At 34.9% G+C, this 12,578-nt stretch overlaps 1 pseudogene; it reads right to left on the reverse strand.

The window, feature by feature from the left end:
• Positions 1-11,346: 11,346 nt before the first annotated feature.
• On the reverse strand, positions 11,347-12,284 carry LOC112832541 (olfactory receptor 6C74-like; annotated as a pseudogene).
• Positions 12,285-12,578: the final 294 nt, after the last annotated feature.

Here is a 12,578-nt window from a genome sequence, read left to right on the forward strand (position 1 = left end):
TGTTTCCAATTATATCTAGAGGCATTTACGGGAGGATTCTAAGATAAAAAATAAGACCTACTATCAAAATCATGTTAATAATACAGCCATATGTAAATGAAAGAAAGGACTATTGTTTTTCCTGGACATTCCTTTTACATTCACGTAATTGTGAAGGAATCTATTATAAATTTTTCTTCATTTACACAAAATACCCCAATGGCAAAAAGTGTAGGTATGCATATATCTAAAATACCTAAATCAGAATTTTACTATGTCAAATTATTTCTTTGTCCAACTTTAACCTTTATACACACCAACTATCCCCAACACACATTGTGCAAAAATTAACAAGGCTCATATTACAAAAGCACCAGAAGTCGGGCCTATGAGTACAATGATGCTTACTTGCATTAGATATTATGAATATTGTTGAAATTTAAAAACAATTTTCAATACCAAATTTTCACTGCATTCCATTTGTCACCATTTTCCTACAATCAAAATTTAAAAGGCTAGAAAAATTAAATACTTTAATGGTAAAAACAGAACAACATGGGTTAAACATAGCTAACAGGAAATATGTTTTATTTTAGACACACCTCTTCTTTTCATTTTTTTTAATCTTAAATCATTCTGCCAAAGACCTAAAAACTCAAACACCTTTTCAAAAGAAGATACATACACAGATTTATTCAGATAAAATGATATCTGCTTCAATATTTAAATCTTTTATCATAGTGCTGAACAGACCACACTGACATTCCATTCCTCTCTGAATGAATCTCCCTCTACCTCACGATCTATGATTGTTTTTTCTTATCTATTTATTTAAGGCAACTTTGTAAATGGTTTGATTAGCTGTGGGGTTTTGGGGGGGTTACAGATTTTTAGAGCAGTATATTAAATTTCTCCATTGCTACAATTTACTTATTTTTGTATTGAATACTTTCCCATGTATTATCCTCAATGCCATATAAATTAATGAACACTTGATCCCATGGAATATTTATGCTTTCTGAGCCCTGAAGGAAAATATCTAAAGATTATTGAAGAATTCTCAGGTGGATTTGAGATCCAAGAACACCACTCCCAAAGGATCCCACACTTGTATGTTATTACAAAATTATCCCCAGCCACCAAATATTTTTAAAATTAAAAAAATATATTTAAAAAAACCTACTTTTTAAAAAAACCATTTTATTTATTTATTTGAGAAAGAGAATGAGAGAGAAAGAAAGAGTACAAGCAGGAGGGAAGAGCAGAGGGAGGGGTACTGGCAGACTCCAGTGTGAGCCACATGTGGGGCTTGATCCCACGACCCTGAGATCATGACATGAGCTGAAATCAAGAATCAGTTGCTTAACCGACTGAGGCACCCAGGCACCCCTAAAAAACTTTTAACTGTGTCTCCTGAGAATTCAGTATAGATTTCCCTAATACATGATTGCTCTTCTGCATAGTCATGTTTTGAATTCTGATATAGAGATAAGGATTTAAAAGCAGGAAAAAAAGGTATTTCTTTTGGTAATGAGAAGTGACAGTATTAGCTGGAGAATCTTAACCTGTCAGAAAACACTATGCCTCAAGCTAAATACATCACCATTAATCTGGTGATACACCTAAGGTTTCCTTTTATGCATGACCTCAGTTTCTTTTCTGAGAGCTGTCTTTTTCCAGACAGTCTTTGTGACGTGATCTAGTGGATCTTAAACTGATATTTCATAATACCCAAGGGTTCTCCACTTCCTCTGTGTTAATGGAATATTTATCTATGTGTATAGCTAGTCTTCCTTGCTACTTGTTGTGACCATGTGACTAAGTTATAAGCAAAGGATGTAAGTGGAGATGTGCAATTTCCATGGATTATCCTTTGATAAAAGAGGTTTGCCCTCCTCCTCCTCTCTACCCCCTCTCATTGTTGTGATGCAGATGGGATACAAGCCATTTGGAGCCATGAGTATAAGCAATCACACTAGGAATACACTGGCCATTCAACAAAAGAGAGCACACCCAGGTTCTTGACACTGTTGCAGGTCCTACCAGCTTAGAAACACAGTGACATCATGAAGGAGTTTCAACACACCAGCCTGAACATTTAAATAAGATAAAAATACAGTATTTTTGTTTAAATCATTATATTTGTCTTTCTCACATTCTACCAAATCCTTATTATTATCAAAATTGTTTCCTATATCTATGCAGGTTCTCTGCCCATTTTTAAGTCAAATTATTTATCTTTTTGATGTTAAGTTTTATGAATTCTGTACATATTGGTATTATTAACACCTTATTGGATGTATCCTTTGCAAATATCTCCTTCTATTCATAGGCTGTCCTTTTGTTTTGTTGATGGTTTCCTTTGCTGTGCAAAGCTTTTTATTTTGGTGTAGTCCAAATAGTTTATTTTGGCTTTTGTTTCCCTGGCCTAAGGAGACATATCCATAAATAGGTTGCTAAGGACAATGCCCAAGAGATGTCTTTCAGGAGTTTTATGGTTTCAGCTTTCACATTTAGATCTTTAACCCATGTTGAGAATCTTTTCTCCCTCCTCCCTCGCTTCCTCATTTTGAGATTTTTTTTGTGTATAGTGTAGGTGGTCCAGCTTCATTCTTTGGCATGTAGTTGTCCAGTTTAGACAGCACCATTCGTTGAAAAGATTCTCTTTGCCAATTGTATATTTTTCCCTTCTTTGTCATAGATTAATTGTCGATATAAGTGTGGATGTGTTTCCAAGCTCTTCCTCCGATTCTATTGATCTATGTGTCTGTTTGTGCCTGTACCATGCTGTTTTGATTCCTATAGCTTGGTAGTGTATCTTGAAATCTGGATTTGTGATAACTCCAACTTTGTTCTTCTTTCTGAAGACTCCTTTAGCTTTTTGGAGTTTTTTGTGATTCCATACAAATTTTAGGATTATTTGTTCTAGTCTGTCAAAAAGCTATTGGTATTTTGATAAGGATTGCATTTTCATAGAGATTGAATCTGTAGATTGGTGAATAAGTATTTCTTAAACTCCCAATACCAATTACTTAAGTTGTTAATTTCTTAGCTTTTTAATGAAAGTATTAGTTCTAGTTATTTTCCAGACTGTGTGCTAAATATATGTAGATCTTCTCAGGTCTTTTTCTATTTCTGTTATGTTCATGGTTTTGATCATTTGAACCTCCCTCTGATATGCTTGCGAATTTTTTATTGTATACTCAAAACTATATTCAAATGTTAATGGCATGGATGATGATTTATTCCTACAAGGAGGATTTCATTCATTCTGGCACACATTAAAAGGAGACAACCTTGACCAAATCAAGGACAAAGATTATTCAAATCTGTGTTCCATGCTTTTTGAGAAATGATAAGAATAAGGCGTAAGATTTCAGTGGTCTCAGGTAAAAGCTTAGGTATTGACCCAGGCTCCTCCACTTCAACAAATCATAAATGTAAAATATTTGTCTGCAGAGACTAGGAGACAACAGGAATTCCCTCTTGGATTCTTCAACAGTTATCTGCAGCTTTGTACTCATGGTCTCAGGCTGCTATTGCTTGCCACTTAGGATTCATCAAATGTTTGGAGAAAAAACCCACAAAATATGAGGCTCATTAATCTTCAGTTCCCTTTTATACAGGATCTTTTCTATCCAAGATAAGCCCTGGTTGGTATTGATAGATGTGGGTTCCAATTTATTTCTCTCCTTACATGAGAGAAGAGAGCAAATGACTGCCATTTTCTGCTGGGAAATTTACCATTCATTATATTAGAAAGAGCAAGAAGCTAATAGAAAAATTATAGAATATATGGCATCCTCTCAGTCAGTATAATTTTCTCAAAGACCACAGCTTTCGAAATCCTGGCTATTTTTGCTCTCTAATGACACAAATTGTGTGTGTGTGTGTGTGTGTGTGTGTGTGTGTGTGTGTGTTTTAATGTTTTAGGACAGGTTGTTTTTCAATAAACTATTTTATTTGAGAAAATTTTACCCAGTATCTGCAAATGTAAATATCTTGTGTTATCAGTATATTATTTAAAAATGTATTCATTTATTTTTAATTTTTATTACTGAAGCATATAGACATGCAACATTATGTTAGTTTCAGGTGTACAACATAGTGTTTTGACAATTCTATACATAACTCAAAGCTCACCATGTTTAAGTGTAGTCACCACCTGTCGTCATACATTATTACAATATCATTGACTATGTTCCCTATGTTGTACTTTTCATTTTTGTGACATTTATTTTATAAGTGGAAGTATGTACCTGTTAATCACCTTCTCATCTATTTTGCCCCTCATCCCAACCTCCCATCCGTATATTATTATCAAAATAAAAAGACATAAAAAAGAAAGAACAGGTCTTGGTGCAGGACTATTAACTAAAGTTCTGGATTTATTTGTATTTCATTAGTTTTCTCACTAATTTCCTTTTCTTATTATAGGCTCTAATCCAGGATACTATATTGCATTCACTCACTTAGGTCTTATCTGGTCTTTCAGTATTTCTCTGTCTTCTCTTGCTGTTCATGTTCTTGTTGGTTTGAATGAGTACTTGCAAAGCAATTTTAAAAGTGTTTCTCAATTTGGATTTGTCTCTCTTTTTTAAAGAAGTAAATTAGGGTTCTGTATTTAGGGGAAGTATATAAGAATGATAAAGCACCTTCTCATCAAATCATATCTGGGGTACATGATATCAACATTCTTCACAACTGTTAATATTTTCATTAACAACTTGGTTAAGGTAAAGTTTTGCAGTTAAAAAAAAAAAGCTTTATTTTTCCTGTCTAAAATTTCTTCTAGGAAGCAAGGCACTAAAATAGCTCACATCTAAAAAAGTAAGAAGGTTAATAAGCTCTATTTCCTGGAAAAATCTGTATCTCTATATATTTTTGGAATTCTTCCATAAGGAGGAATTTTTCCTTCTACATTTATTTATGTCACTATAGGCCCATGTCCATAAATTTTAATATTTAGCCTCATGACTTCCAGCCTAATAGTATATTAAGAGTATTCTTGGGACCCAGAAGTGCCTCAGTTGGCTAAGCATCTGCCTTTGGCTCAGGTCATGATACCAGGGTCCTGGGATCAAGTCCCCCATTGGGCTCCTTGCTCAGCAGGGAGCCTGCTTCTCCCTCTGCCTGCTGCTCTCTCTCTATCTCACAAATAAAAAATAAATAAATAAATAATATATAAATAAATAAAATCTTAAAGAGTATTCTTTATTTGCAAGTATTTCAATAATTTAAAAATTCTTTTTTTACCATTTGTGCCATGGTTTAGAACATATATTTCAAAATATTCTGTGTACTGCAAAAAATTTATAACACTTGAAGTTTAAGCAAGTTATGATCCTATATCCCTAATCCATCCCTCTTTTCCCTTATGCACTTTTTTTATTTTATTATGTTACGTTAATCACCATACATTACATCATTAGTTTTTGATGTAGTGTTCCATGATTCATTGTTTGTGCATAACACCCAGTGCTCCATGAAGTACATGCCCTCTTTAACACCCATCACCAGGCTAACTCATCCCCCACCCACCTCCCTTCTACAACCCTCAGTTTGTTTCTCAGAGTCCATAGTCTCTCATGGTTCGTCTCCCCCTCTGATTTCCCCCCTTCCTTTTTCCCTCCCTACTATCTTCTTTTTTTAAACATATAATGTATTATTTGTTTCAGAGGTACAGATCTGTGGTTCAACAGTCTTAACATAATTCACAGTGCTCACCATAGCACATATCCTCCCAAATGTCTATCACCCAGCCACCCCATCCCTCCCACCCCCCTCCACTCCAGCAACCCTCAGTTTGTTTCCTGAGATTAAGAATTTCTCTTATGCATTTTGCCATCCATTTCATTTTACTATTAACACCCAATACATTATTACCATCATTGTTTTAGTCACTTATATTTTAGAGTAGTTCAGGTGAGAACACAGATTATATTTTATCTTCCTTTATTCTATTTTTGAAGCTCTTTGTTCTTTGAGAGATTTCAAGTTTTTAACTTATATCATTTTGTTTTTGCTGGAAGGAAATCCTTTAACATTTCTTGTGGGAGGGATGCCTGGGTGGCTCAGTCGGTTAAGCATCTACCTTCAGCTCAGGTCAGGATCCCAGAGTCCTAGGATGGAGTCCCACATCAGGCTCCTTGCTCACCAGGGAGTCAGCTTCTCCCTCTGCCTGCTGCTTCTCCTGTTTTGTGTGTGTTCTCTCTCTCTGACAAATAAATAAAACCTTAAAAAAACATTCTTGTGGGATAGGTATATTGGCAACATATTCTCTCAGTTTTAGTTTCTGAGAAAATTTTTATTTCACTTCCATTTTTGTATGTAGAATTCTAGACTATTGTCTTTCTGCTTGCATTGCTTCTGATGAGATCAGGCCTAATTGTTCTAGTTTATATGTAAGCGATATATTTTTTCCCTTCATTGCTTAAGATTATCTTTTGCCTTAGTTTTTCATCGATTTAGAAATATACAAGCCCGGTTTGGGGTTTCCCCATTTTCTGAGAATCTTCAATCTATATTTTGGCATTTGTCAACAATTGGAACATCACACACACACACACACACACACACACACACACAATTTGGAATTAGGTGTGATGCAACATTAGGGAAAGTGCGTAGAGTGCAAAGACAACAAAGAGAAGGGGTTCAGATGGAGTTTGGAGCATTGCGGCTTCTGCTATTTAGGAATCAATCACAGGAGAAACCAGCAACAAAATTTTAAAAAAATGAGGAAGGACTGCCAATATGGTCAGAGAAGCCCACAAAATAATGTTTCATTTAACCAGGGCTAATAAATTATATTAAATAGAAAGCAGCAATCAATTGTGTCAAATATTGCTGAGATATATTAAAATGATCAAAAAAAAAAAAAGATGGCTCATGACTCTGGATAGGAGGAGTTTGAAACAGTAGTTAGTGAATGGTAGATTACCAGTGAGAGGGTTGAGGAGAAAATGTGAAGTAATAAAGGAGTGATGGCAATAATAGCTAAATGTAGGCAAAGGTTGATGCTTTCTAAGTTCAGATTGGAAAACAAGCAATGAGACAGACATTTATTAGGAAGAGAATATTCCAAGTATTCTGATCACAGTGGAAACTTAGCTTTCAGTAAATAGTATCATAAATGAAATATAAAAATAATCTAAGTAAATAAAATTTAAGAAGATGGAATCTGTAACTAAAAATTTCACATTATGACAAACCAATGGAAAAAAATGAGTAGAAATTTGTTAGACAATCTGAATATTCCAATTATGCTATCTTTGGGGAAAAGGAAGCCTTAAGGATGGGAAATGTATTCTAAAATTTAGGAAATGACGTTTGTGATTTTAAGAAAAGGCCACAGTCTGTCTAGCACTTATTTTTTATGGGACAATTATCTGTACCCCTTCATACATTAATGTTCAATTTAACCTTAAATTATTTTTCAACTTAATAAAAATATTACTGTTGTATTTATATAGGAAATATGTAAATAAAATTTTTTTTTCAGAGGATAAAGGATTCAATTGACCAAAATGTGAGATATGTTTCCTGAGACAAAGCATGGTAGCTTCCATAAATTCTTTTGAGTTACATATAAGGTCTCTTAATCATAGGGTTTTATTTAAATTTAGGAAGATTAATTTGATGAAAGAACAAAAGCAAGATTGTTAGCTTAATCAGATGGAGAAATCATTCCTATTAGAATTTATTTTGGAAAAATTAATTAAAAACAACTGTTTTTATGAGCAAATCTACTAGCAAATTAGAATGATCTTTGTAAGATAGATGCCATTGAGTTACTAAAAAAATAATGTATGGAGGATGAAGTTGCCCAGAGAATTGAATGATTTTGTCTGCTTTCAAAAAATAGATAATGTTCTAAGAAAGGTGATATTTTCTTTTCTTAGAAGATATTATTTACTTATTTGACGGAGAGAGAGAGAGGGAGAGAAAGGGCCCAATCAGGAGTAGTGGCAGGCAGAGGGAGAGGGAGAAGCAGGATCCTTGATGAGCAGGGAGGTGGATACTGGGCTCAATGTAGGGCTTGATGGCAGACTGTTTGGGGGTTTGATGGGGGTTTGGTGGGGCCTTGATCCCAGGAATCCAGGATCATGACCTGAGTCAAAGGCAGATGCTTTACTGACTGAGCCACCCAGGTGCCCCAGAAAGGTGATATTTTAGTTGAATACTTAGAGGGCTCAGGACAGCTTATAAATTTTGAGACAAGCAAATATTAGCAAGCCAAAAATGTGGGAATTTTAGGGAAGGATAATGGCAAGCAGCATAAAAGTGATACTACTAATACTCTTTTAGTCATCATTCAGCTGTCATCATGTTAAGAAAATAAATGCCAGACATCTACCAGACAGTTCCATAATATCTGGAGAATAAGCTTAAGATAAATATTTAATAGATAACAAGATCTTTAGTTGGAGTAATGAAAACTAAGCTTTCCTGAGTTTAAATTTTCACTAATCATTTTAGCTGTGTATCTTTCAAAACGATCTTAGTCTCTTTGAGCCTTCTTTCACTACTATACATAATGCTAATAATAATTATATTACAATATTGTTTCCATAATCATGTGATTTTTATCAAACACCTAGCAGTGCAAGCACTTAGTGGGTAGTCAACAAAATATGATTCTTATTTTTATATCATATTTGTTGTCTGGCCTATATCACTAGAGCAGCAAAGCTGGAAGCATTTCCGGTAAAGCACTTCAACATTTCAGGTGGACTCTCTCTCAAGAAATAAGTTGTACCTGTATTTAAAAATTACATTACTTGTTAAAGACCAATTTAACAAAAACAGAAGCAAAAACAAAAGCAAAATCCAACAGTGGTAAACTCTTTGGGGAGTCAGGATTTGGAGGCCAAACATAGCAGTTCTAGTAGACATGCTATAAGGTGATATGTCATAGACAAACAACAGAGAAGGCAGGTGATGCACCTGTAATCTCTTTGGGAGAAGGAAGAAGTAGGAATGGGAAAGTCTTAGTTTAGAAGTGCTAGACCCTTATAAAGATTTAGAGAATCTGTGATAAATAACTTGTAAGTGACAGACATCTTAAAATATATGAGAAGTTTTTCAGAATAGCTCAATAATAAATTAGTGGTTTAACTTGGACAACACGTTTTAAGCAAACTCACTGTATTTGGCACATTAACAGGATCAAAATAATCAGAATATTGAGACAGCCCTAGTTTAGGTTATACTTGTACAGTTGACTCTTGTACAACACAGGTTTGACTTGCACAGTTCCACTTACATGTGGATTTTTTTAATAAATACATACAGTACTGTAAATGTATTTTTTATGATTTTCTTAATAACATTTTCTTTTCTCTAGCTTATTTTATTGTAAGAAAACAAGATATAATACATATAACACACAAAGTAGGTGTTAATAGACTGGTTATGTTATCAGTAAAGCCCTCCTATCAATAGTAGTCTATTAGCAGTTAAGTTTTTGGAGAGTAAAAAGTTATACATGGATTTTACTTTGCAAGGGGGCAGGGCCCCAACTGCTATGTTGTTCAAGGGTCAACTGTATTAGACTGTCTCAATATGGTTTTATATATATATATATATATATATATATATATATTATATTGTCCGGTCAATTACATATTATATGTAGTCATCCTCCTGCCTATATTTTTATTCTGTGCCTTAAGATAGTATCATTCAGAAATGTTTTCTTCTAGATAACTAGTCCCTATAGAACATACTTTAGCAAAACAATCACAGTTTTAATCGACAAACAATTCAAAGATGAGCATCACCACTGATGGCTAATCTCTGTTAAATTTATTTTAATTACTTTAAACACAATTATTGCCAACAAATTATATTATAAAAATATAAATGAATATAATTTTAAGTACATTAAATGAGTAATTAAGCAAATAAACTCACTGTTGCCGGGAATGGCCAGCAACCCCTGTACTGATGGATGAAAGATTACTCCAAACTTTGCTGGGAAAGAGAGGAGAAGACAAGGGGGTCAAAGCTCAGAGATGAAGACCCTTTGCTCTTCTTTTTTTTCTTCTTAATTTAATTTAATTTTATTATGTTATGTTAGTCACCATACAATACAACATTAGTTTTTGATGTAGTGATCCATGATCCATTGTTTTCGTATAACACCCAGTGCTCCATGCAATACGTGCCCTCCTTAATACCCATCACCGGGCTAAACCATCCCCCCACCCCCTCCCCTCTAAAACCCTCAGTTTGTTTCTTCGAGTCCATAGTCTCTCACGGTTCATCTCTCCCTCCAATTCCCCCTCTTCATTTTTCCCTTCCTTCTCCTAATGTCCTCCATGCCATTCCTCATGTTCCACAAATAAGTGAAACCATGTGATAATTGACTTTCTCTGCTTGACTTATTTCACTTAGCGCAATCTCCTCCAGTCCCATCCATGTTGATGTAAAAGTTGAGTATTCATCCTTTCTGACGGCTGAGTAATATTCCATTGTATATATGGACCACACCTTCTCTATCCATTCATCTGTTGAAGGGCATCTCGGCTCTTTCCATAGTTTGGCTATTGTGGACATTGCTGCTATGAACATAAGGACCTTCTTTTCACTACTCTTTGCTCCTGTTTTTATTGGTCCTTCAGGATAATCACAAATCCTTATCACTGTTTCTCAAGCACGTGATGTGTGACAAGGGGTCTTACTGAAACTGGAAGGATTTGTTCAAGGGAAAGATAAGATACGCTAATCTACATGTTCTACTAAACATAGCCTGAGGGACAATGCATACATCTCAGATCACAAGGGCTGTTTGGGCTAAGAAAGCTTCAGGGAAGGAACCCACGGCATTCCAATGGCAGAGTGGTCACGCAGACCTCAGCATTCCAAAACCCTCGCTGGTCCCCAGTGGCCTCTGTGTTACATTTTAGCAAGCCAGGTATTATGGATGATTTCATGCTCTACATTAATCCCAACACACTGTGTTTAAGAAATAAACTTGATCACAAATAAAGATAGTAATAACCTTTGAATTGTGTGTGTTACATCAAATGTAATTCAAATTAAACAACATTTTACAGTCTTAAGTAATTAGAAATTAAAGATAAAAGAGACAGATTGAAAAATGGGGCTCAATTTCTTTCCTATATCTAGAGGAAAGGGAAGTGAGATGTGAGAAAAGATATATCTAATGAAGAATATAGGGACATTAACTTCTGTGGAAAAAAGATTTTTGTGAATAAAACTTGAAAGAGATTAGGATGAGTATCATAGGGATAAAGAAAACAAAAAGAGGAAACTATGTACTGAAAACTACTACTGAATACACTGATGTTATATGAGACTTCTTTGCTCATTTCCAGTATAAAAAATGCAACAGGACATTCATTTGTTTGAGAAAGAAACAATTTTGTGTACCATATTCATGAAGGCTTTCTTCACTTGCTGGTTCCACAAAGTATAGATGAAAGGATTCAAAAGTGGAGCCACGGAAGTATTAAGCACTGCAATTCCTTTGGAAAAGGATATTCTTTGTTTGACTGATGGTTTAACATACATGAAGATGCAGTTGCCATAAGAAAGGGATATCACAATCATGTGAGAAGAACATGTTGAAAAAGTTCTTTTCCTCTGATTAGTTGAAGGAATTTTTAGGATTGCTAAGGCAATATAAGTATATGATTTTATCACCATTATCAATGTGACTATGAGTGTCACCAAAGCAGAGATGTATCCCATTGTCTCTAATAGCTGTGTGTCTGAGCAGGAGATCTGCAGCAGGGGAGTTGTATCACAGTAGTAATGATCAACAATGTTGGAGGCACAGAAATCAAGATTTAGGCCTAGGAGGAGAGGTACAAAGATGGTAAAGAATCCAGCAAGCCAATAACAGAAGACAAGTTGTATGCAGATCTTGCTGTTCATGATGGTTGTGTAATGCAGGGGCTTACAGATGGCAACATAGCGGTCATAGGACATGGCAGCCAGCAAGTAAAAGTCAGATGCACCAAGAAGGAAGGCAAAAAACACTTGAGTTACACAACAATTAAAGGAAATGGTTTTGTCTCCAGTTGCCATAGTAACCAACAATTTAGGGATGCATGTAGTAGTATAGGAAATTTCTAAGAAGGAAAAATTCCGAAGGAAAAAATACATGGGGGTCTTGAGATGAGTATCCACCAGGGTGAGTGTGATGATGGTCAGATTGCCAGTGACGCTCAGCAAGTAGGTGAGAAGCAGGAAGACAAAAACACAATTTTCAATTGTGGATCATCAGTCAAACCTGCCAGGATAAACACTATTGCTTGTGTGTGGTTTCCCATTACTGTCCTCTACTTTTCCAGGTCTAAACAGAAAAGAAAGGAAAAAAGAAATTGATGATCCCAATGGAAAAAATAACAGTGATTAAATGTTTAAAGTTAGCAAAGTGATATTTCAGATAGAATAACATAATGCTCATTCATGTTTTGAAGATGGATATGCCAGGAATAACTGTAGTTTACATTTCCAGAGTATCTGACAGAGAATTTCATCTTTAATGCAGTTCTACCAGAGAATACTGATGATAGCAATTGCTGACTATTTTTATATAAGAGGAAATATCAGAGGGGAATTAG

This window comes from Callorhinus ursinus, unplaced genomic scaffold (assembly GCF_003265705.2).
Source record: "Callorhinus ursinus isolate GAN/ISIS: 27379988/994484 unplaced genomic scaffold, GSC_fseal_2.0 scaffold44, whole genome shotgun sequence".
NCBI classification, from domain to species: Eukaryota; Metazoa; Chordata; class Mammalia; order Carnivora; family Otariidae; genus Callorhinus; species Callorhinus ursinus.